The following is a 22,465-nucleotide window of genomic DNA, read 5'->3' on the forward strand; positions in this document are numbered from 1 at the left end:
TAAAAATAAGAAACAATCAAAAATGGCCATTGATGGGCCCGGGGGGGTTGGGGAGGCCACCCAGGAGGTCCGAGGACAGGATGCACACCAGAACCCACCTGTGTGGATCCTGGGAAGATAAAACACCTCCATGGGCTCATGGCCCACACGGCTACCCTATTGTGGGAGTATCACTGCTGTCGCTATTATCACCCTGTGCAGCTGCATCCGGAGGTGGTTGCACTATGGGAGGCAGCCCACGCAAGGCCCTAGTCTGCTCCTGCATGGCTGCAAGCATGCGGGTGTGGTAGGTCTGGTTCTGGAGGATGAGTGTGCGGAGGTCCCTATGCAACAACTCACGGGATGCCCGGACCTCCACCCTCGTTGCCTGCATCTCAGCTGAGAGCGTACGGGTGAGACGCTCCAGCTGCTGTTCTGTCCTTTGGTGTGTTGAAGCCTCAATCTCAACAAGAGTCGTCCTGAGGTGAAGGAGCTCCTGCCTCAGGGCTTCCCTGTGGCCCTGGGACTCAATGCAGATGGCCTCCTGCAGAGTCGCCAGTGACGCCCGCCTGTCCCTGTTGGACCCCAACATGTCCTCCCTGTGTGACTGGCAGATGGAGTCGGTTGCCTGCTCTAGTCGCTCCATCAGCCTTTCTGGGGGGACAATGGAAGTGGCCACCCTATCCATGGCCTGAGCCATCATCTCGGATGATGCAGCCTGTTGGGTTGCCATACCGTAAATGGATTGCTCCCATGCGGTATTGCCGGGTGGCGTACGGCCACCACGTCGGCGGGCACCACACCTGTCTGGGGCAAGGCGAACTGCGCCTTGCTGTGCCGGCACTGCCTGAGGCTGCAGGACTGCATTCCCCCTCTGATCTGCTGGCCCAGGAACAGGATCAGATGTCGCGGAGTGTGACCCTGCATCCGTAACCACCGAAGGCGTAGCTGCCAACACTGATATCCCCATGGAGGGTCCTGACCCTGGTGCAGGTGGGTGAGACAGAACAGAATCCCTCCCTGGAACACTCACCTGCGACGGCACGTAGGTCTCATCCGAATCAACACCTGAGTACAGCTCGGGGGAGGTGCAGCCAGAGACACCCCTTGAGAGCACGACCTGCAGCACTTGTGGGTTCTCCCCCACCACCACACCACGTCCCTCACTGGTGGTTGGTCGGCCCTCTGACCCCTCCTGGGTCTGCACCATCTCCACAACCCCAGCAGTATCAGGTGCGTCTTCCCCTGCAAAGACATGAAAACAAAGAAATGGAAACAGGCATTAGCACCATGGCACACAATGAGGGCTGAGAAGCAAGAGAACCAGTACTTGATTGACACATGTCCCACATGACTAAAACCCTCCCATGCATGCACCCTCACTGCGTATGAAGTGCAGGCAAATGGCACACACTGATGACACCAAGATGGAAGATGAACACATTTTCTGCATGCTGCCTGGCAGTGGCATCACACATTGGCCTGTGATTGGCAGGTGAAACACACATGCCATCACACAGATGGCATGTACCATTGCTATTGAGTGAAGATGGAGAGGAGGGCAGCACCTATTCATTCAGTCCAGTTCCCGCATGTAATTGCTTTTCTAATTCTAACAGGTCAGATTTTTCACCTGGAGCTGCCAGTCTGAAATGTTCCAATTGCACAGGGACATGTGTGTACAAATGATATCCAGCTAACAAAGTCACTCCACTTTACCATAGACATGTCAGACATGTGACTAGTGGACAGCGACATGCCTAGTGAAAGTGGTGGAATGCAAACAAACTGACAGAATGAACAGTGAAAAATAAGCAAATATGTTGTGGCAAGGTGACACTTCAAGGGCAACTGGCGTGCAGTTGGCCTAGATGTCTACTGTTGGCAGAAGGGATACTGCTATGGCCAAATGCAGCTGCGCAGGAAGGATTGCATGAAGCACATGGCTGACCCATACGACTCAGGCGCACACACTCTCACCTGGCACACAAACAGAAGCCCTCACACACACACCATGCACATGGATGACACACACATGCATGTGCACTCACCGGACAATGCCTCGTAATCAGCCAGATCTCCCACGCCTTGGATCTGTTCCTCCGTGACGTAGGTCCCAGCGACTGACTCATGTGGAGTGAGTTCCATGTCTACTACTGGAGACCCACCTCCAGTCACTAGAGTTGCGGCATGACTTGAGGCCAGCTTACTCTTTGCCCTGCGCTTTAGGTCATTCCAGCGCTTATAGCAATCATTGGCTGTGCGCCTCACAATTCCAAGGGCACTTACGATGTCCGCAACGGTCTGCCAGTGTGCCTGGCGTTGTGCAGGTGTGGTCTTGGATCCTGCAACAATGACCATCTCGTTGTCATGTCCGGACACATACTCGACAAGTGCATTCAGTTCGTCATCCGTGAAGCTGGGCTTCCTGGACGGGCCGGACTGTGTAGCCGTGTCTGGGGCATCAGCCTGTGCTGGACGAGCACTCTTCCTCTTCCGCTTGGAAGGTGGTGGTGATCCTGAGTGTCCTGCGCCACTCTGGACACTAGGGGCAGGAGCCCTGGTGGACTCTGTATCAGGAGTGTGGGATTGCACACTCAGCATGGGAGTTGGTGCAGGCATTGGGTCTAGTGTGATGGTGTCAGGGGGAATGTCAGCAGCATGGACTAGGACCGACACTGTCCTGGCTGGGTGTGTGAGGGCTGGGGTGGATGGAGCCGCAGCTGCCCCTGCAGCCTCTCCGCCCTGCCTCCTTGGTGCAGCAGATGACCTTGCTGCCCCAGATCCACGTGGCATGATGGCATCAACGTGCACCAGCGCACTTGTCGTAGCCCTGCTGACCTGGAAGTCAGCCATGGAGTCAGCCAGGTCTGGTGCCACAATGGGCTGGTCCAACAAGGGCTGAGCATGGATGGTGTCAGCCACATCAGCCTCAATGGGAGGGGGGAAGGGGGGGGGATTATGGGTGCCCGTGACTGGTCCTCCACACATGGGGGGACAGGCTCACCCTGCAAGTTACGACCACGTCCCCTACCGGATCCACCACGGCCACCACTTGTGGCTCTTCCACCTTTGCCACCCTTACGGAATCCTCGCCTCCCAGCCATGGCACTGATGTTAATGTGCGTATGGGAGTGGATGTAGACTATTGTCCTGGGCAATTGGGGGTCAAAGGGGTTGGGTACCAGATGGTAATTGTACCCTAGTGCTCCAGCAAGGCTGAATGTAACCCCTGGGGAAAGATGACGGGTCACGCAACGCACAGGAGGCCCAAAAAAGGGAGATGACGTGCACGCAACCCCTCCTAGACCACGTGTGCAGAAAGAAAAACCTGCACTACGCTGTGGCACCCAGAAACACAAGAATGAACGTATGCGTGTCACACGCAGCCTAGAATGACCTCTGAAGGGGTAGGCTACACACGGGGCAAGCACAGAAGTTAGATACGTGCGTGACTCACCGTCTGCCTGGTAAACGAGCGTGTAAAAGGAGCACGTTTGGTTGGCAACACCCCCGCCAAAAGAAGATTTGTACGCTGTCTGAGGAGACAGGACAACAGTAGAAGGGAACACTGTTTGAGGGAACAGGCCCAGGTAAACCAGTAAAAGCTAAAGAAGAGAAAAATCTGTCAGAGGTAACAGGGAATATGAACTTGAAACGCCGTGAAGTAAATCGCGTGTGAAACGACAAGAAGTACAGAATTCACCCACTCGCTCTCCACGAAAAGCATGTACAAGGAAGTGGTGTTCTACGCGTACCTTTTATACAGGCCCACACGTCCAGTGTCACTTACGCGGCGTGTACGCGCTAGGGCCATTTCCTCCAATTACACGCTTTGTCACTTCTGCGTGTACGGACATTTCCTCCAATTACACGCTCTGTCACTTCTGCGTGTAGGGACATTTCCTCCAATTACACGCTTTGTCACTTCTGCGTGTAGGGACATTTCCTCCTATTACACGCTTTGTCACTTCTGCGTGTAGGGCCTTTTCCACCAATCACACGCGATGAGACTCTGATGTGCAGTCTTTCCACGTGTGCTCTGTCATCACGTGCTGTGTGGGAAACACCCGTGCGGGTCACGTCACAGACGCGCTTACGCGCTGAGGGCCTTTGGTCCAATAGAATCGCGTATGCGTGCTGACGCGCTTACGCGCTAAGGGCCTTTCCTCGATTTTCACGCTGACGTGCAGGATTTTCACGTGCCAAATCACTCCGTACCAAGCTGGCCACGCATAAGCACACGGAAGACCACGCTCCTGCCCAGAAGGCCGAACTACTGCCCCCCAGAGCCCCGAGCACGCTCCCACCTACCATCTGCTGCTGCCTGACTGCCTGCTGCCCACGTGCACTGCCATTTGCTGCCTGCACATCAGCCAGGGGTGCTGTTGCTGTGACCACCCCTGCTGGTACCGAAGACTCCCGACTGGAATTCCATCGCTCCACAGCCCAGCCCCAGGACCCAGTTGCCCACCCACTCCTGCCTCTGGGGTTGTCATGTCGGGGCAAACACCATCTGTGACCACTGACAACCCCCGGCCAGAGAGGCAGAGGGGCACCAGCTTCAGTGCCACCGAAGTTGGTGTCCTGGTGGAGCAAGTCCTGGGGCAGTATGATGCCCTCTTCGGAAGTTCCCGCGCCGACAAGGAAGGACGGACTCGGATCTGGACTGACATCGTGACTGCCATCAACGCGGAGGGGGTGGCAGTCCGGGACTTACAACATGTCAGGAAGCGCTGGGAGGACTTCAGGTCCAGGACCCTGAACAAGGCCCGGCGCCTCTTGAAGGCAGCGGATGCCAAGGGGCGCCGGGGCCACTTGTCGGAAGAACAGATGGGGGTCCTGGAATGCATATCCCCAGCGCTCCACGTCCAGGTCCTGGAGAAGCAGACCCGTCTGGAGTCGAGCGGTGAGTGTACATGCATCCTGATTGTGAGCAGTGCGTGTGTTGATTATTCGGTATTGTGCAGGTTGCACATCTGTTTGTATGGGGTCGAGTATGGGTGGGGGTGTACATGGCCGTGGGGCTGACACATGCGAGGGCTGTAATGTGTGAGACATGGATGGTGCTTGTGTGTGTAGGCTTGCATGCCAAATGCAGTTGTGCGTGCACACATGTTTGTATGTATGTGTATGTAAGTAGACATGTCCGTGATGTCACGCATGTATGTTGTATTGGGCTGCATGTATGAGCACTGTGTACATGTGCATGTGTGTGTATTTGACAAGGGTGCAACAGTGATGCAACATGGATGCATGTGACTGCGGTATGTGTAAGCCTGATTGGCAGATGTGACATGGATGCCCGTCTGAACAGTGCGACACTTGGCCGAGGTGTACACATGCATGCAAGTGTGGTGGTGTGTGTACATGTGTGGTGCACTTTCTGTGTTGCATGTGATGTCTGGGTCAACTTTGGCTGCTCATGCTGTTGTATGTGTATGGATGGTGGTGGCAGTTGCGATATGGCTGTGGTATGGCTCATGTGTGCGAGTTGCAATGACATGTGTGTTGGGGATTGTGATGACATGTCTGAGGTTTGCCAATGCCACTCATGTGCAACTGTCATGTGTGTATGTGTCCATTGTACAGTGCCCTGATGCCTGTGTTTTGTTTCTCCCTGTCTGCAGCGTCAACTGATGAAGAGGGCGGAGAAGGTGCTGTGGAGCACAGCGGCGGGGATCCGACTGCCAGCCGGAGACGCAAGGCCCGGCTCCCCTCCCGTGTTGTCATCTCGTCGGGGAGTGAGGAGTCCGGTGCCGCGTCCCAGGCCGCAGCTGCCGGGGGGAGGTCCAAGAGGCGGAGGTTGGAGTTGGACTCCTCGGCAGCAGAAGGGGCAGCTGGGACCCCACAGGGCCCAACAGGGGAAGATGGCACGGAGTCATCCAGGTTGGTGGGGGGTCTGGTGGAGGAGGAGGCCGTGCAAGCACCAGAGACGGGGTCTGGAGGTGGGGATCCCACTGGTGCTAGTGGTGCAGTCCAGGACCAGGGACAGGAGGCAGCACAGGCCGCCGCGGAGGTGCCTGTGTGCAATCCTGTCCCCGATCCTGTCCCTGCATCATCTTGCACCAGCAGGGATGTCTACGTCCAGACCCGTTTCCAGGCAGGGGATGAGCTGACGTCAACTGGCCTTCCTCTGCCTGCGGACGTGGCTATCCAGGTCCGGGTTGAGCCTGTCCTGGCTGGTGTGGCGTTGCGTCAACGGGCCATGCGAGGTGACCTGCAGTCTTTTCATGGAGAGACTGCACGTCATCTCGAATGGCTCGTTGACCACGTCAGCCTGCTGGGACAGGTCACCCAGGCCGGATTCCTCCGTCTGATGGGGCTTGCTCCGACCCCCTCCTCAACTGGACCCCCTACGCGCCAGTCGTCCTCTGTGCCATCTTCCCACCCATCAGTCACCTGGGTGCCCTGTGGAGCTGCCTCTGACGGTGCGGCCAGGCTGGTGGAGGAGGCATCCCTGCCACAGTCGGGAGTCGGTGGTCCAGCAGGGGTGGCCACATCAACAAGTGCACCCCAGCCGGCGGAGGATGTGCAGGCAGCAGGAGGCAGTGCACGGGCAGAGGCAGAGCAGCAGCAGCAGCAACATGGTGGGAGCCATGAAGGCTCGGGGCTTTCGACATCAGAGGGGCAGGCATTGGCCGGAGGGCAGGGGGACCCAGGACAGAGAGTGTCTTCCGTGTGGCAGCGGTTGGGCCACGCCATAGGTGCGGAGCGGCGGCGGGCGGAAGAGGCGCGGCTCACGGGCCGAGTGCCTCGAGGCAATCCGCAGGGGGTTGGAGGAGGACACAGCGTCGTCCCTGCGGACCCTCGGGGCCATGGAACTGGACCGCCTCCGGGACATCGAACAGGAGTTCGATGATGCCCTGGCCCGGGACACCACAGAGTGAGCCGCTGGACTTGCCCGCCGCCTTTGTATATAGTTCTTTAGTTTTAGGTTTCCTTTCTTTCGTATTATGATTTGGAGTCGACGGACACTGCTCCACTTTTTGTATATAGTTGATTTTTAGGTAGATTTTTTAGTAGGTTTCCTTTGTTCAGTTGGGCTCATGGACCCTTGTTATTTTTGTACATAGTTCTTTATTGCATGGAGATTTTTTTACATTTGACTTTGGACAAAATTTTTTTCTATTTGGATTTCAAGTTTCATTTTTTCATACGGACATGCAGCTTACTTTTTTCTCATTCACATTGTAGTTAGTTTTCTTTCTTTAGCATTCTTATTTTTTTTCAATACAATTTTGTTTGCATACTTCACTGTGTGGTATCATCTCATTGGTTTCATGCATGTCATGTTGTGTGTTTTCCCATTCAATTGCAACCATTGTGTGTGATGGACACGGCTTCATTAGCTTCATGAACATTGGGGGTGTAACATGTGATTTCCATTTCCATGTGGGTGAATGGGTTACTTGGTAGGGCTTTTTGGCTGTGGAGGCTGACCATTACGCACATGATTGGGGATTGTGAGGACCTGGTGGGGGCTGCCCATGGTGGCAGGGCGGTGGGGGGTGGTGGGAGACATGAGTGGGGGCCTGGTGGAGGGTGCCCATGCACTGCTGGGGGGTGGGGGTGCAGGGGGACATGGGTGGGGGCCTGGTGGAGGGTGACCCTGGTGGCTGGGGGGTGGGGGTGGTGGGAGACATGAGTGGGGGCCTGGTGGAGGGTGCCCCTGCACTGCTGGGGGGTGGGGGTGCAGGGGGACATGAGTGGGGGCCTGGTGGAGGGTGACCCTGGATGCTGGGGGGTGGGGGTGGTGGGAGACATGAGTGGGGGCCTGGTGGAGGGTGCCCATGCACTGCTGGGGGGTGGGGGTGCAGGGGGACATGGGTGGGGGCCTGGTGGAGGCTGCCCCTGGTGGCTGGGGGGTGGGGGTGGTGGGAGACATGAGTGGGGGCCTGGTGGAGGGTGCCCATGCACTGCTGGGGGGTGGGGGTGCAGGGGGACATGGGTGGGGGCCTGGTGGAGGGTGACCCTGGTGGCTGGGGGGTGGGGGTGGTGGGAGACATGAGTGGGGGCCTGGTGGAGGGTGCCCCTGCACTGCTGGGGGGTGGGGGTGCAGGGGGACATGAGTGGGGGCCTGGTGGAGGGTGACCCTGGATGCTGGGGGGTGGGGGTGGTGGGAGACATGTGTGGGGGCCTGGTGGAGGGTGCCCCTGCACTGCTTGGGGGTGGGGTGGTGGGAGACATGAGTGGGGGCCTGGTGGAGGGTGCCCCTGGTGGCTGGGGGGTGGGGGTGGTGGGAGACATTAGTGGGGGCCTGGTGGAGGATGCCCCTGGTGGCTGGGGGGTGGGGGTGGTGGGAGACATGAGTGGGGGTCTGGTGGAGGGTGCCCCTGGTGGCTGGGGGGTGGGGGTGGTGGGAGACATGAGTGGGGGCCTGGTGGAGGCTGCCCCTGCACTGCTGGGGGGTGGGAGTGGTGGGAGACATGCATTGTTGATCAGTAGTGCAAGGTGACATGTGGGTTGGCTGGGGGGCATGCCCATGGTGGATGGGCTGCCTGCGGGACATGAGCAGGGGTGCAGGGTAGTCCCCCGTGGTGTGGGCTGCCTGCAGGGGCCGTGGAGGTTGTGGAGCATACACCTGGGAGGACCCACACGGCCAATTCACGTGTAGTACTCCCCAGAACCCCTGAAATACACATACCCTGCAGTAATCGCGTGTGGAACTTCCCGCGCACCCCTGGAATACACATACCCTGCTGAAATCGCGTGTGGAACTTCCCGCGCACCCCTGAAATACACATCCCTTGCTCGCACTGGGCCAATCGCGTGTGGAACTTCCCGCGCACCCCTGAAATACACATCCCTTGCTCGCACTGGGCCAATCGCGTGTGGAACTTCCCGCGCACCCCTGGAATACACGTACCCTGCTTGCACGGGGCCAATCACGTGAGAGACTTCACACTAACCCCTGAAATACACGTAGCCCGCTCCCCCGGCCCGATCGCGTGAGAAAGTTCACGCGAACCCCTGTAATACACGTAGCCCGCTCCCCCAGGCCCGATCGCGTGAGGAACTTCACGCGAACCCCTGAAATACACGTAGCCCGCTCCCCCAGGCCCGATCGCGTGAGAAAGTTCACGCGAACCCCTGTAATACACGTAGCCCGCTCCCCCAGGCCCGATCGCGTGAGGAACTTCACGCGAACCCCTGAAATACACGTAGCCCGCTCCCCCAGGCCCGATCGCGTGAGAAAGTTCACGCGAACCCCTGTAATACACGTAGCCCGCTCCCCCAGGCCCGATCGCGTGAGAAACTTCACGCGAACCCCTGAAATACACGTAGCCCGCTCCCCCAGGCCCGATCGCGTGAGAAACTTCACGCGAACCCCTGAAATACACGTAGCCCGCTCCCCCAGGCCCGATCGCGTGAGAAAGTTCACGCGAACCCCTGTAATACACGTAGCCCGCTCCCCCAGGCCCGATCGCGTGTGGAACTTCCCGCGCACCCCTGAAATACACATACCTTGCTCGCACTGGGCCAATCGCGTGTGGAACTTCCCGCGCACCCCTGAAATACACGTTCCCCGCTTGGCGTTTGCTGTTTGCCAGCCCGGTGAACTGGTCCAGGGTTAGCGCAGCCCTTTGCGATGATTTAGCGATTTTGATGGCTTTTCCTTGCGCGAGGGCGTTCTTGGGGGCGTAACTGGCGCTGCTGCAGGGTCGCTGCGATTCTCTGCACCACGGCTGGTTTGGGAGCCTAAAATCCATGAATACGCTGTGCGCGGAAATCGGTTTTAGCGCACGTGCCTGGCGCAGTCAATCGCACGCGGACACTCTGCGCCAGCCGCTTGCGACACTTTTCTGCAAAATTCTATGAATTACCCTGTCAATTGGCAAGATATTTGCGTCCATCCTACTAAGAGACCTAAACAAATGGGCATCCAAGGCTAAAATCTTGGATGAAAGACAAACAGCCTTTGTAAGTGGCGTTGGTACCACCCTGAATCTGTTTTTGATCAACCTGCTGAAGGCGAAGGCCTTAGAAGGAAAAAAAACGACTTATTTGGCCTTCATTGACCTCGAACAAGCATTCGATGGGATAAATAAAGAGCGCCTGTGGTCAAAACTGAGGAACTGTGGGTGCCCAATGGACCTGCTGGAAGCTATCCAAGCCCTATACACCGACACCTCGATCCAGGTACAAATCACAGCTAATGGAGGGCTATCTAGGAAGATCAAAACTTCCCGGGGAATAAAACAGAGATGTGCGCTAGCCCCTTTCCTCTTTGTCCTATATATGGCACACATGAAGATCAGCCAAGATCAGATATGTGCCTTTCCTCCGAAGATAAATGGAAACGAGATACCGTGGATGCTGTATGCGGATAACACGGTATTTGTAGACCAAACGCCAAGAGGAATGCAGCGACGGATAGAGGCCATTAACAATTACTTTAAAGACATTGACATGAAGATCAACATCAAAAAATCCATGGTCCTAACCATGAGGTCATGTCAGGGAAGAAAATCAGCTGGGAAAATCCAGACGTGGTCATTGGAAAAGGAAAAATTGGAGGAGATGGAAATTACAACGTATCTTGGGATAATGATGAATTAAAAACTGCAACGAACAGGCGCATTATGCATTGATTCGAGAAAAGCTAACGGCCTTGACCAACCAAGGAATATGTTTACATCGTAGGTACGGCAAATTCTCTCCGACGCCGATAATAACATTTTACAAGCAAAAAGTGGTGGCCGTAATTACGTATGGAGCAGTGGCACTTCTAGCCTTAAGATGGGAAGTATGGAATCTATGTGAGGCCTATTTTTGGAGAAAGATCATGCGACTCCTGAACTCACTACCGCTAGAGCTCATAAGAACAGAGCTAAGGCTCCAATCCATGGTCTCAATTGCGCTATGGAAATCTTTATCCCTCTACAGAAAGTGTATCCTCGACAACCCATCTCAGCCATTTGAAATCCTAGCGCGGATAGGGGTACCAAATGGAGACACGATTTTCGTCAATTGGAAAGAGAGATGTAAAGCGAGCTTGGAACAGGTTGACGTCTCGGAAGAAACCCTGAGGTGTAACCCAGATAAGGCTAAAAGGACTATCCGAGAAAAGGACTGGGAGGAAACGCAGGAGAAAAGACTGAAAAGAAACCAGTGCTATAACATCATCTGGGAAAAAAAGGCCTAAACAGGCTCCCACCGTACCTGTTGAAATTTCCATCTAACCACTACAGAGACTTGCTGATGCGCTGCAGGCTTAACATATGGCATTCCAGAGAGGTAAAATGGAGAAGAAGGCTTATTGAAAAATCAACAGCATATTGCAGGTTCTGTAAAAATAAAGACCAACTAGAATCTGTCAGGCACGTGATGCTAGCCTGCCCGACCCTAGAACCGAAACGACAGGCATACATGGGTAGTTATACTAGTAACATCTCTGAGGAGACGGAAGAGGAATACTGGGAGCAGCTAATGGCAGCTGAAAAGGTTGGCAGAACTTTAGACGCATTCAAATTTGTTGAATCCCTAAATTTGGATCAGGAGGAAGACGGCCCCGAACTGTGAGCTAATTCTAGCAGGCCGGCTGGACTGAGTAAACTGATATCGGCAAAACTTAACCCATTTGAGCAAACATTGGACACGTATTTACCTAATGATGATTAATTTGATAATAGAGGAATGTTAAAGGTTTAAATATGATTAACCAATAAAACAAAACAAAAATTAACAAAGGATAAGGCTCTTACAAGATGGAGTGAGTAGGTCTCCAGAGGCCAGGATGAGCAATGACACCAAGCATTATTGGATCAAATATTAGTAAATAAGAGGTTGAAATGGACAAATGTGTGGGTTCTGCACATGTGAGTCAGAAGTCGAAAAGAAGGACAACTCATTAAGCTCTGGATCTAGATATTGATGTTCTTTCACTCACTTGAATGTCCCAGAACAGAGAGCAGCCACAAGGTCAACTGAAGATGGGAAACTTTGGCTCATTGTCAGACTGATAGAGAGATGATGGACTAAATGAGTAAGTGGGGAGCAATCTGACGTAACTGAAGCTCCTGGGTTTTATTTTGCTCACATGCTGCTAGCCGAGCCGAAAGTCCAGGGTTGGTTGGGAATGCCAACCAATCAGTGAGTTTATGGGGTGACTCTCTATACAATGTTGCGCAGACCAATCTGCTGCCATTGTGTCTGCTATAACCAGTATTATATGTATTTAGAGGAAGTTTGAGGCGTGCCCTACAGATAAGGGGCAGCCAATGAAGTATTAACCCCTATGCATTCTATAAGTAGATATATACCAAGCACCTGGAAGGTGTTTAGTGGGCACGTATGTCACAGTCTCTCACTTGCATACAAACAGCTCACAGGCAGAGTCACTGAGGCCTGTGCCCAGTGCCTTTATTGGTATTCATGCACCCAGCACCCGCTAGGTGTGATGTGTGCACTTATGTTACCGGGTCTCTGTGGCACACAAACACCCCATGGGCAGAGTGAATGTGGCCAGGGTCGTACTGGGGCATAACATTGTCTCAGGTACCAATGAAAAGTGGCCCACATTTGGGAATGGCAATTCATTCCTGTTGTGACAGACTGTTTGAGTAGGACCCAAGTGGGAGCTTTTTCATAAAATGTGATACAAATTGAGCATGTTAAACAATATTTATTCAGTTACACTGGTCAAACCTACTAGCCGCATGGTGAATATTGTATCAAACTGGCCCACATGGCCCAAAACTGTGGCTCACTTTGACCAAAAAAACTGTCCCACACATGAATTTTGTGTTTTTGGTTTGGGCATTGCCCTATTGCCCTATATTGCAGGCCGAGCCTGAATGAGGCCTGTGCCCAGTGCCTTGCTCAGCACTCATGTGCCCAGTACTGGTTATTTGTGATGTGTGCACTTATGTTACTGGGTCCTCTTTGCACACAAACACCTCATGGGCTGAATGAATGCAGCTTGGTGCCCACTGCCTTCCTCAGTATCCATGCACCCAGAACCTGATAGGTGTGTAGTGTGAACTTATGTTCCAGGGTCTCCTTTGCGCACCAACCCCTCATGGGCAGAGTGAATGCAGTCTGTGACCACTGCCTTCCTTAGTAATCAGGGTCCTACTCCGGTAGGTGTTGTGACAAATCACAGGAATTCAGCCCTTCTCCCTCTGGGGAAGCCCCCCTTTGAGGCTGGGGAGGTGCACCAACTCCGCAATACAGTGCCTCGGGGTAGAGGCAAGTGGGACCTCACCGGAAGGGACTCTCCTTTTGATGACAAAGACTCATGTTCTTGTGAGGAACTCCCTAGTAGGCATTCCAAAATAACAACTTCAAACATTGCTGGTAAAAATATGGGTGAAGAGAAAACCAGAATATGTTATTGCCAACATGAAATACAAGGTTTCCCTTTAAACTCTCATTACACTGGGACAAAGGGAAGGAGGCACAGAGGAGAATAGAATCCGCAGGATACAAACAAGAAAGAACAAAGGCTCGTACTGGGGAAGCCCCACGCTGATGTAAGTCCAAAAAGGGGAGGATCCTGGAGGCGCAAAGAAAGAGCCCCCGATTTACAAACTGGCTCAAACACTACCTCCAGCAACAAGAAGTTGCGAGATGTGCAGTGTCCTGCAATCGGAAGAGGGCGAGAAGTGACAGACGCTCTAGAGTCTGAAGAGAGTAGGCCAGAAGAATGGGAGCTGGATGTGTGGCATCCCGAATCAGAGAAAGAGGAAGAGCCCGAGAGTGGTGGCGGTGGTATGCGAGGTTCATTGTGGACTGAGGGTCCTCGAACCAATGCCAAAACCATTTCCCCTCAGCAGACACAGAACAAATCGGTATACCCAATATGGACGGAAGAGAAGGTGTTGAAAGGTCACGAGAAACCAAGTTGGAGGGCAAGCGAACTGACCCTCAACAACCAAAAACCCTGGTGACGTTAGCCCTAGGAAGAGATGGAAATAGGCATAACGGAAGGCCCGGGGGGAGTGAATGAGAATCATGCTCCTACTCGTCACAGTAATGATAAAGATATTGTAAAACTAGAACAAAGAGGAGTACCTGATAAAATGAGAAATATTCCGAACGTGATGCAATTCTATCAGTCAAGACCAAGAAGGCCCAATCAAAGGAGATGGACAAGCGATAAAAGAGAAGCCAGAGCACAAGGTGGAAATAGTGAAAATGTGTGAAGGCAAAGAACAGAAAGGAAGCATTGTTAACAGTTCAGAATTAGCCCAGTGTTGGATGTGTTCATGAGGAGAAGAGGAGAAAATAATGATTTGGAAAGGAAAAGAGAATATGAAACTAACAGTGAATGAACTGCACAGACTGATAAAAGCAGTCAGTCACCAGAGACTACCTGAAGTCAACTACTGAAAGGTTGGTGAGAACCAATAAGCCTCAGGAGAAGGGAGACATTCTCCTGACTTGAAATTATTAAGACAGTGATAAGGACAGTTAGGTTAGAATTGGAGAATGAACAGTTTAATTACTAGACATTCAATGATGACTGACACGTACCTTAGCTACTTTCGTTGGGCAGGGACTCCTTGTAGTATAGGGAAAGCTAGGCATTATTCCTTTTCTTTAATAAACTTAACAGTGGCATGTCTAATTAGAGTCTATGGTCTTCATTACAACCCTGCCGGTACGGTATCAACGGTGCCGCTAGTCTTACCGGCACTGTTGATACCGGACTGGCAGAGTACAAGATTGCAGGCCGGGTCCATTTCCGCCCACCAGGTCTGACCTGGCCGGGGGAAAGGCACCCACTCGCAGACTTTGCTGGTAGCACTGGCACCATCATGAATGACGCCGGTGCTACCGTCCTCCCCATTCCCACTGAGTCTTATAGGACTCAATGGGAATGGGATGTACCTTTTTCTTATGCCTGGCTGCATAGACCACTGGTGCTGTAATGCCCCGGTGATTCCCCAATGCCAGGCACCAGAATAAATACACAATTCCAGCTGCGGCCTGCCATTTTTACTGGCACGGCTACCACCAGAGTTGTAATGAGGCTGTGTCTTTCTTCTGACCAGCCACAGTGTTTAGTGCACTTATGTTACACAGTCTCCATTGCACACAAACACCTCATGGGCAGAGTGAGTGCGGTCTTTGCCCACTGCCTACCTTAGTAATCATGATCCCACTCTGGCAGATGTGTAGTGTGTACATATGTTACAAGGTCTCACACACAAACACCACATTAGCAGAGTAAATGTGGCCTGTGCCCACTTCCTTCCTTTTGTATTCATGAACCATTAAAACCATAAAAGTGTAAGAATACGTAATGGATAAATAAGAAATATACTATTATTATAAAAGATACAATTAAACATTATAGAAAATAATAAAATGTGAATACAAAAATCTGATCTGAAATCTCCTCCCGTGAGCCTGCCGTACTGTGGCATAAAGTGATGCCCAGAGTGTGGCGTATCCTCATGATATCTCCGAAAGCATAGTAACATAACATGAGAGACTGCGTGCATAGGGTAGACATCTGACCCTCACTGGCTTCCTACCCTGGTTGCTTGCACATCTGCCCCCGTCTGCCGCACAGTCTGATGAGCACGTCCTGCATGGGAGCTCCGGCTATGTTTTATCACCAGCAAACGGAGGGTAGAGGTTATGTGGAGTGGGATCTCATGGAAGGTCATGCGGGGAGTGGAGGAAAGAAGGCAGCAACCTCACAGTAGGTGGCCTTTAATGGGAGGCCCTGTACATGTGATCTCTTGCCCTCGGCCCATTCTAAATTCCAGGGGTTGATCCCTGTAGACTAGCCTGGGTAGCTCTAAGGGAACTGGTAGGATGGCTGCCATGATACCTCTATCGTTAACCCCAGCTGCTCATGAAGCAAGACTGTGGAAGTACGCAGTTGGGAGGCAAAGTAATGATTCAAGACAATGGGCCTCATTACGAGTATGGCGTTCCGGAAATAAGGGAGTCCTATTGGACTCCATGGAAATGAGGATTTACTGTTTTGCCGTCACATGTGATATCCCAGTGTTACAGAGTTACGACCAACCTCATAATGAGGCCCACAGTCCTTTGGCTGCAGCTATTGGTCGCATTGTAGGAGACCCCACAGCTTAGGGTGTCAAGACTATTTAGGATTATCCCAGTGCAAATCCTGGGTAATGGAGGTGTTGGCTTTGCACAAGACCAGTCTCCCTGTGACTGTGTGTGCGTGGAATGTCTAAGGTGCATCTTTACATCAGAAGCATTGTGTAGGTGTAACAGACTGTGCCTGAGTGGGGTCTGCATGGGGCCGTGTGTGCATGGACTACACAAGGCAGCACATTACAGGAGATGGATTGTGTAGTTCCACCAAACTATTCCTGAGTGGCATCAACACAAAGACTCCAACAATTGCTGAAATCTGGGCTCTGTGTGTCCGGTGCAATAATAGGGGTCCTTGATATTCATGGTTTAAAATAAAAATGCATACACACCTATTACACCTCTTGTACACATAGAGATCTAGAAACATGTCAAACCTGTGCTAACTTCATGTTTATTAGACATATGCCTTCTCTATATATGTGGGATGTATAATGCACAAACCCAGCAGGTAACCAACTCAGCGCGGTAACCCAGGGGGTTTCAAGAGAGGCTCTAGGGTAGCAGAGGAGCTGGGATGGATGGGGAGGCGCTGGGATGGATGAGGAGGAGCTGGGATGGATGAGGAGGAGCTTGGATGGATGGGAGGAGCTGGGATGGATGGGGCAGAGATGGGATGGATGGGGAGGAGCTGGGATGGATGAGGAGGAGCTTGGATGGATGGGGAGCTGGGATGGATGGGAGGAGCTGGGATGGATGAGGGAGCTGGGATGGATGAGGGGAAGCTGGGATGGATGGGGAGGAGGTGCGATGGATGGGAGGAGCTGGGATGTATGGGGAGGAGATGGGCTGGATGGGGAGGAGCTGGGATGGATGGGAGAAGCTGGGATGGATGGGAGGAGCTGGGATGGATGGGGCAGAGCTGGGGTGGATGGTAGGAGCTGGGATGGATGAGGGAGCTGGGATGGATGAGGGGAAGCTGGGATGGATGGGGAGGAGGTGCGATGGATGGGAGGAGCTGGGATGTATGGGGAGGAGATGGGCTGGATGGGGAGGAGCTGGGATGGATGGGATAAGCTGGGATGGATGGGAGGAGCTGGGATGGATGGGGCAGAGCTGGGGTGGATGGGGAGGAGCTGGGATGGATGGGAGAAGCTGGGATGGATGGGAGGAGCTGGGATGGATGGGGCAGAGCTGGGGTGGATGAGGAGGAGCTTCCATGGATGAGAGGAGCTGGGATGGATGGGGAGGAGCTGGGATGGATGAGGAGGAGCTTCCATGGATGATAGGAGCTGGGATGGATGGGGAGGAGCTGGGATGGATGGGGAGGAGCTGGGATGGATGAGGAGGAGCTTCCATGGATGGGGAGGAGCTGGGGTGGATGGGGAGGAGCTGGGGTGGATGGGGAGGAGCTGGGATGGATGGGGAGGAGCTGGGATTGATGAGGAGGAGCTTAGATGGATGGGAGGAGCTGGAATGGATGGGCCAGAGATGGGATGGATGGGGAGGAGCTGGGATGGATGGGGAGGAGCTGTGGTGGATGGGGAGGAGCTGGGATGATGGGGAGGAGCTGGGGTGGATGGAGAGGAGCTGGGATGGATGGGGAGGAGCTGGGATGGATGGGGAGGAGCTGTGGTGGATGGGGAGGAGCTGGGATGATGGGGAGGAGCTGGGGTGGATGGGGAGGAGCTGGGATGGATGGGGAGGAGCTGGGATGGATGAGGAGGAGCTTGGATGGATGGGAGGAGCTGGGATGGATGGGGCAGAGATGGGATGAATGGGGAGGAGCTGGGATGGATGAGGAGGAGCTTGGATGGATGGGGAGCTGGGATGGATGGGAGGAGCTGGGATGGATGAGGGAGCTGGGATGGATGAGGGGAAGCTGGGATGGATGGGGAGGAGGTGCGATGGGTGGGAGGAGCTGGGATGGATGGGAGAAGCTGGGGTGGATGGGGAGGAGCTGGGATGCATGGGGAGGAGCAGGGAATGGGTTTTGATTTAATGCAGGACTTTTTCATAATTTCTTAAGTAAAACCGCATTTTGTTTTATTTTATTTATTTATGTATGTACTTATATTGCGGCGAAAGCCTGCAGGCATCAGGGTGTGTGGGAAAAAGAACAGACATCACACAAAGGTGAACATTGGCACAAATTGTGGCAAGCGGTTAAGATTGAACCAATCACAGGTCCCCTCATATAAACAAATGTGTTTTCAGAGATTTCCTAAAAGACAGCAGGTTTCTTTCCAACCGGAGGGATCGAGGTAGCTTATTCCAGCACTGTGTTGCCTGTACTGAGAAAGCTTTACGCTTAGAGTAGCCCGGCAAAAGCGTGGTAAGTTTAGGAAGCCCTGATCTTCTGATCGTAAAGACCTTATGGGAATGTATTTCGAGAACTGTTTCTCTAGGTACTTCAGGTCTGTGCTATAGATACATCTGTGAACTAATGTCATTGATTTAAAGATAGTTCTATGCTCTATTCTCAGCCAGTGCAGTGATTTTCTTCCTTCCGTCATATGCTCTTTGCACTTGATGCCCTTCACTATTCAGATGGTATTATTTTCCATGACTTGACACTTTTCTATTTCTTTCTTAGAAGCACCTAGGAGCAGAGCATTACCGTAACCCAGTCAGGACATAATAATTGTCCTAGCAATCGTGGCCGTATTTTCCTCATTGAGGAATGGGCGGATGGTTCTCAGCAGATGTAGATAGTAGGCATTATTCTTGTGGAGGTATTTCACCTGTGCCTCTGATCCCACTGATGCTTCCATCATGATCCCCAATGTTTTGACCTGGGGCGAGACAGGAATAATTGTCTCCTTTATAACAAAGCAAAAACAAAGAGGTGATGGCTGGAAGGTTTAGACTTAATCTTAACCACTGGCAATGCTCTGGGCAACCCTCCAGACCACCGTTCTTCGCCTGCCAAGCCATTACAGAAGGGAAAGACCATATGCAAATCAGGCTTGGCCCCACCCCAAAAGGGGCAGTCCAGCCCGAACTGCTAGGCCACATCCCTTCTGCACGAGACCACAAGCATCCCCCAACCCCAGCTCCCCATCCATCCCAGCTCCCTTTTGTAATGGCTTGGCAGGCGAAGAACGATGGTCTGGAGGGTTGCCCAGAGCAATGCCAGAGGTCAAGATTTATTCTAAACCTTCCAGCCATCAACTCTTTTGTTTTGCTATTGTCACCCCGAGTGGGAAGGGTATGCCCAGACGTGGGTCCCTTGCCTGCTGGGCCTAGAGACCCAAGCTACTCCTCACTGATGACGCCCAACAAGGCTGAAACATGTCTGGGGATGCTTGTGGTCTCGTGCAAAAGGGATGTGACCTAGCAGTTCGGGCTGGACTACCCCTTTGGGGGTGGGACCAAGCCTGATTTGCATATGGTTTTTCCCCTTTTGTAATGGCTTGGCAGGCGAAGAACGATGGTCTGGAGGGTTGCCCAGAGCAATGCCAGAGGTCAAGATTTATTCTAAACCTTCCAGCCATCAACTCTTTTGTTTTGCTATTGTCACCCCGAGTGGGAAGGGTATGCCCAGACGTGGGTCCCTTGCCTGCTGGGCCTAGAGGCCCAAGCTACTCCTCACTGATGACGCCCAACAAGGCTGAAACATGTCTGGGGATGCTTGTGGTCTCGTGCAAAAGGGATGTGACCTAGCAGTTCGGGCTGGACTACCCCTTTGGGGGTGGGACCAAGCCTGATTTGCATATGGTTTTTCCCCTTTTGTAATGGCTTGGCAGGCGAAGAACGATGGTCTGGAGGGTTGCCCAGAGCAATGCCAGAGGTCAAGATTTATTCTAAACCTTCCAGCCATCAACTCTTTTGTTTTGCTATTGTCACCCCGAGTGGGAAGGGTATGCCCAGACGTGGGTCCCTTGCCTGCTGGGCCTAGAGACCCAAGCTACTCCTCACTGATGACGCCCAACAAGGCTGAAACATGTCTGGGGATGCTTGTGGTCTCGTGCAAAAGGGATGTGACCTAGCAGTTCGGGCTGGACTACCCCTTTGGGGGTGGGACCAAGCCTGATTTGCATATGGTTTTTCCCCTTTTGTAATGGCTTGGCAGGCGAAGAACGATGGTCTGGAGGGTTGCCCAGAGCAATGCCAGAGGTCAAGATTTATTCTAAACCTTCCAGCCATCAACTCTTTTGTTTTGCTATTGTCACCCCGAGTGGGAAGGGTATGCCCAGACGTGGGTCCCTTGCCTGCTGGGCCTAGAGACCCAAGCTACTCCTCACTGATGACGCCCAACAAGGCTGAAACATGTCTGGGGATGCTTGTGGTCTCGTGCAAAAGGGATGTGACCTAGCAGTTCGGGCTGGACTACCCCTTTGGGGGTGGGACCAAGCCTGATTTGCATATGGTTTTTCCCCTTTTGTAATGGCTTGGCAGGCGAAGAACGATGGTCTGGAGGGTTGCCCAGAGCAATGCCAGAGGTCAAGATTTATTCTAAACCTTCCAGCCATCAACTCTTTTGTTTTCCTTTATAACAAAGGCTTCATATTCTGAGCCCAGTTTGGCTCTGGCCTGCATGAGCCAAAAACCATCAGTTCTGTTTTAGAACCGTTTAGGCACATCCAATTCTGTCTCATCCATTTGTCAATTATACTGTAGACTTCTGTTATTTTAGCACTGTCTACTGAATGATCTTCACCTAGTTCAAAGATCAGTTGCGTGTCATCGGCATAGTTCGTGAAGAATACGCTGACACTTTCTAGGAGGTCACATAGGCATCTCATATATAGGTTAACGGGCAAGGGAGATAAACTAGCTCCCTGCGGAATTCCGAAGAGGATAGGTGTAGGTTCAGAGAATTTATCCCCCCAGTGCACTCAAGCACTCCGATCTGCCAGAAAGGAGCTCAGCCATGCCAGTGCCGTTGGGGAGCAGCCCACTATGTTGTCCAGGGCTCTTTGCAGGAGTTTGTGATCCACCAAATCAAATGCTGCACTAAGATCAAGCATCATCAGAATCCCGCCTTGGCCCTATCCACAATTTCCAGCATGTGTGTTTTCACGTCTAACATAGCAGTCTCTGTACTATGTGCTGCCCGGAAACCTGATTGTTGTTCATGTAAGGAGCCACAGGCTTCTACATGCTTTTGTAATTGATCAGTTGCCAATTTATCCATGATTTTAAGGATCAAGTTGGAGTTAGTAATGGGGCGTAGGTAACCTGGGTCTTTCGGATCGAGGCCTGCCTTTTTTACCAATGGCGTGATGGTAACCTTCTTTATATCCCTGAGTACTAAGCTCTCTTCGAACGAGGCATTCACTATTTTAGTGAGAACATGTGAGAAGAGTTCTTTGTTGTCCAAAATCACTTTAGCCGGCAAGATATTCTTAGCACATGAGGTTGGTTTCATCTTAGTACGAGAAGCATCTCTTCCTCTGAAACTGGAGCAAAACTGAAACTAGCCGTTTCACAGTATCAAGACGCTACTGGGGATTTTGCCCTGACTTCCCTAGATAATTTCTCCCTAGAAGCTATTATCTTATCTCTGGCCTTCAGAATTTTGGCCGTAAAGGCCTTTTGCACTGCCTCACAATGCTCTTAGTAGGATCTAAAGGCAGAGTAAGCATATTGGGTTTTTCTATGTTTTCAAGATCTCAAAAGTTTTACTGGTAGAATTAGGGGCTGCTGCAATCTCTTTGTTATAGTAATTGGATTTGACTTCTCTAATGGCTTCCCTGTATTTTATATTTATGACTTTCCAGAAGTCCTTATTAACAGGTGTAGGATTACGTAGCCATTTTCTTTCTTGACTACGTTTTTCTAGTTTTATTTTATTGAGCTCCTTATTAAACCATTTGTGTTGATTATCAATCATTGGGAGCTGTTTGGAAGAAGCAGATCACATACAAGGCCCCTTATCTTTCGGATCTCTATCCAGATTTTCGGGGTGAGGAATTATCTCCAAAAGTGTGGGTTGCTTGTGTGAGGCGTAGACTGGTGCTTGCGGCGAGGGACCTTGATGCTTGTGGTAAAATTACTTCAACAAAAAAGGAAGCATGGAGCCTGCCACTTCAGAAAGGGGTTTCCTCCCCTGAGAAGAACCAGAAGAACCAGAGATCCATTGCAAAAGCAGGAATCTTGCGCCAGCGCATTCCTGCAGAGCACCACAACCCCAGAGCTTGCACTGCAGTCTTTTGTAAGACACATTTTGGCACCAGGTATTTGTTGGGATTGGGTCCGAGATGGGTTGGAGGCCTTACATACACTTATATAAGCAAATAAAACAAACAAACACACACACCCTCACCCATCTTGGAAACTCTAAACCCAGCCGAACGTTTGTGGTTGGTCGCATCGTCATGAGCGGTTACGACAGATCATTGATTGCGAGAAGACATTCACACCAGATGGGAGTCAAGCTGGCAGATACCGCAGGCTCTCTGCCACGTGGTGCAACGGGTTGGCGTGCCCCACGTGCAGCAGTGCGTAGGGTAAT

Source organism: Ambystoma mexicanum, chromosome 10 (assembly GCF_040938575.1).
Source record: "Ambystoma mexicanum isolate Mex_15411 chromosome 10, UKY_AmexF1_1, whole genome shotgun sequence".
NCBI lineage: Eukaryota > Metazoa > Chordata > Amphibia > Caudata > Ambystomatidae > Ambystoma > Ambystoma mexicanum.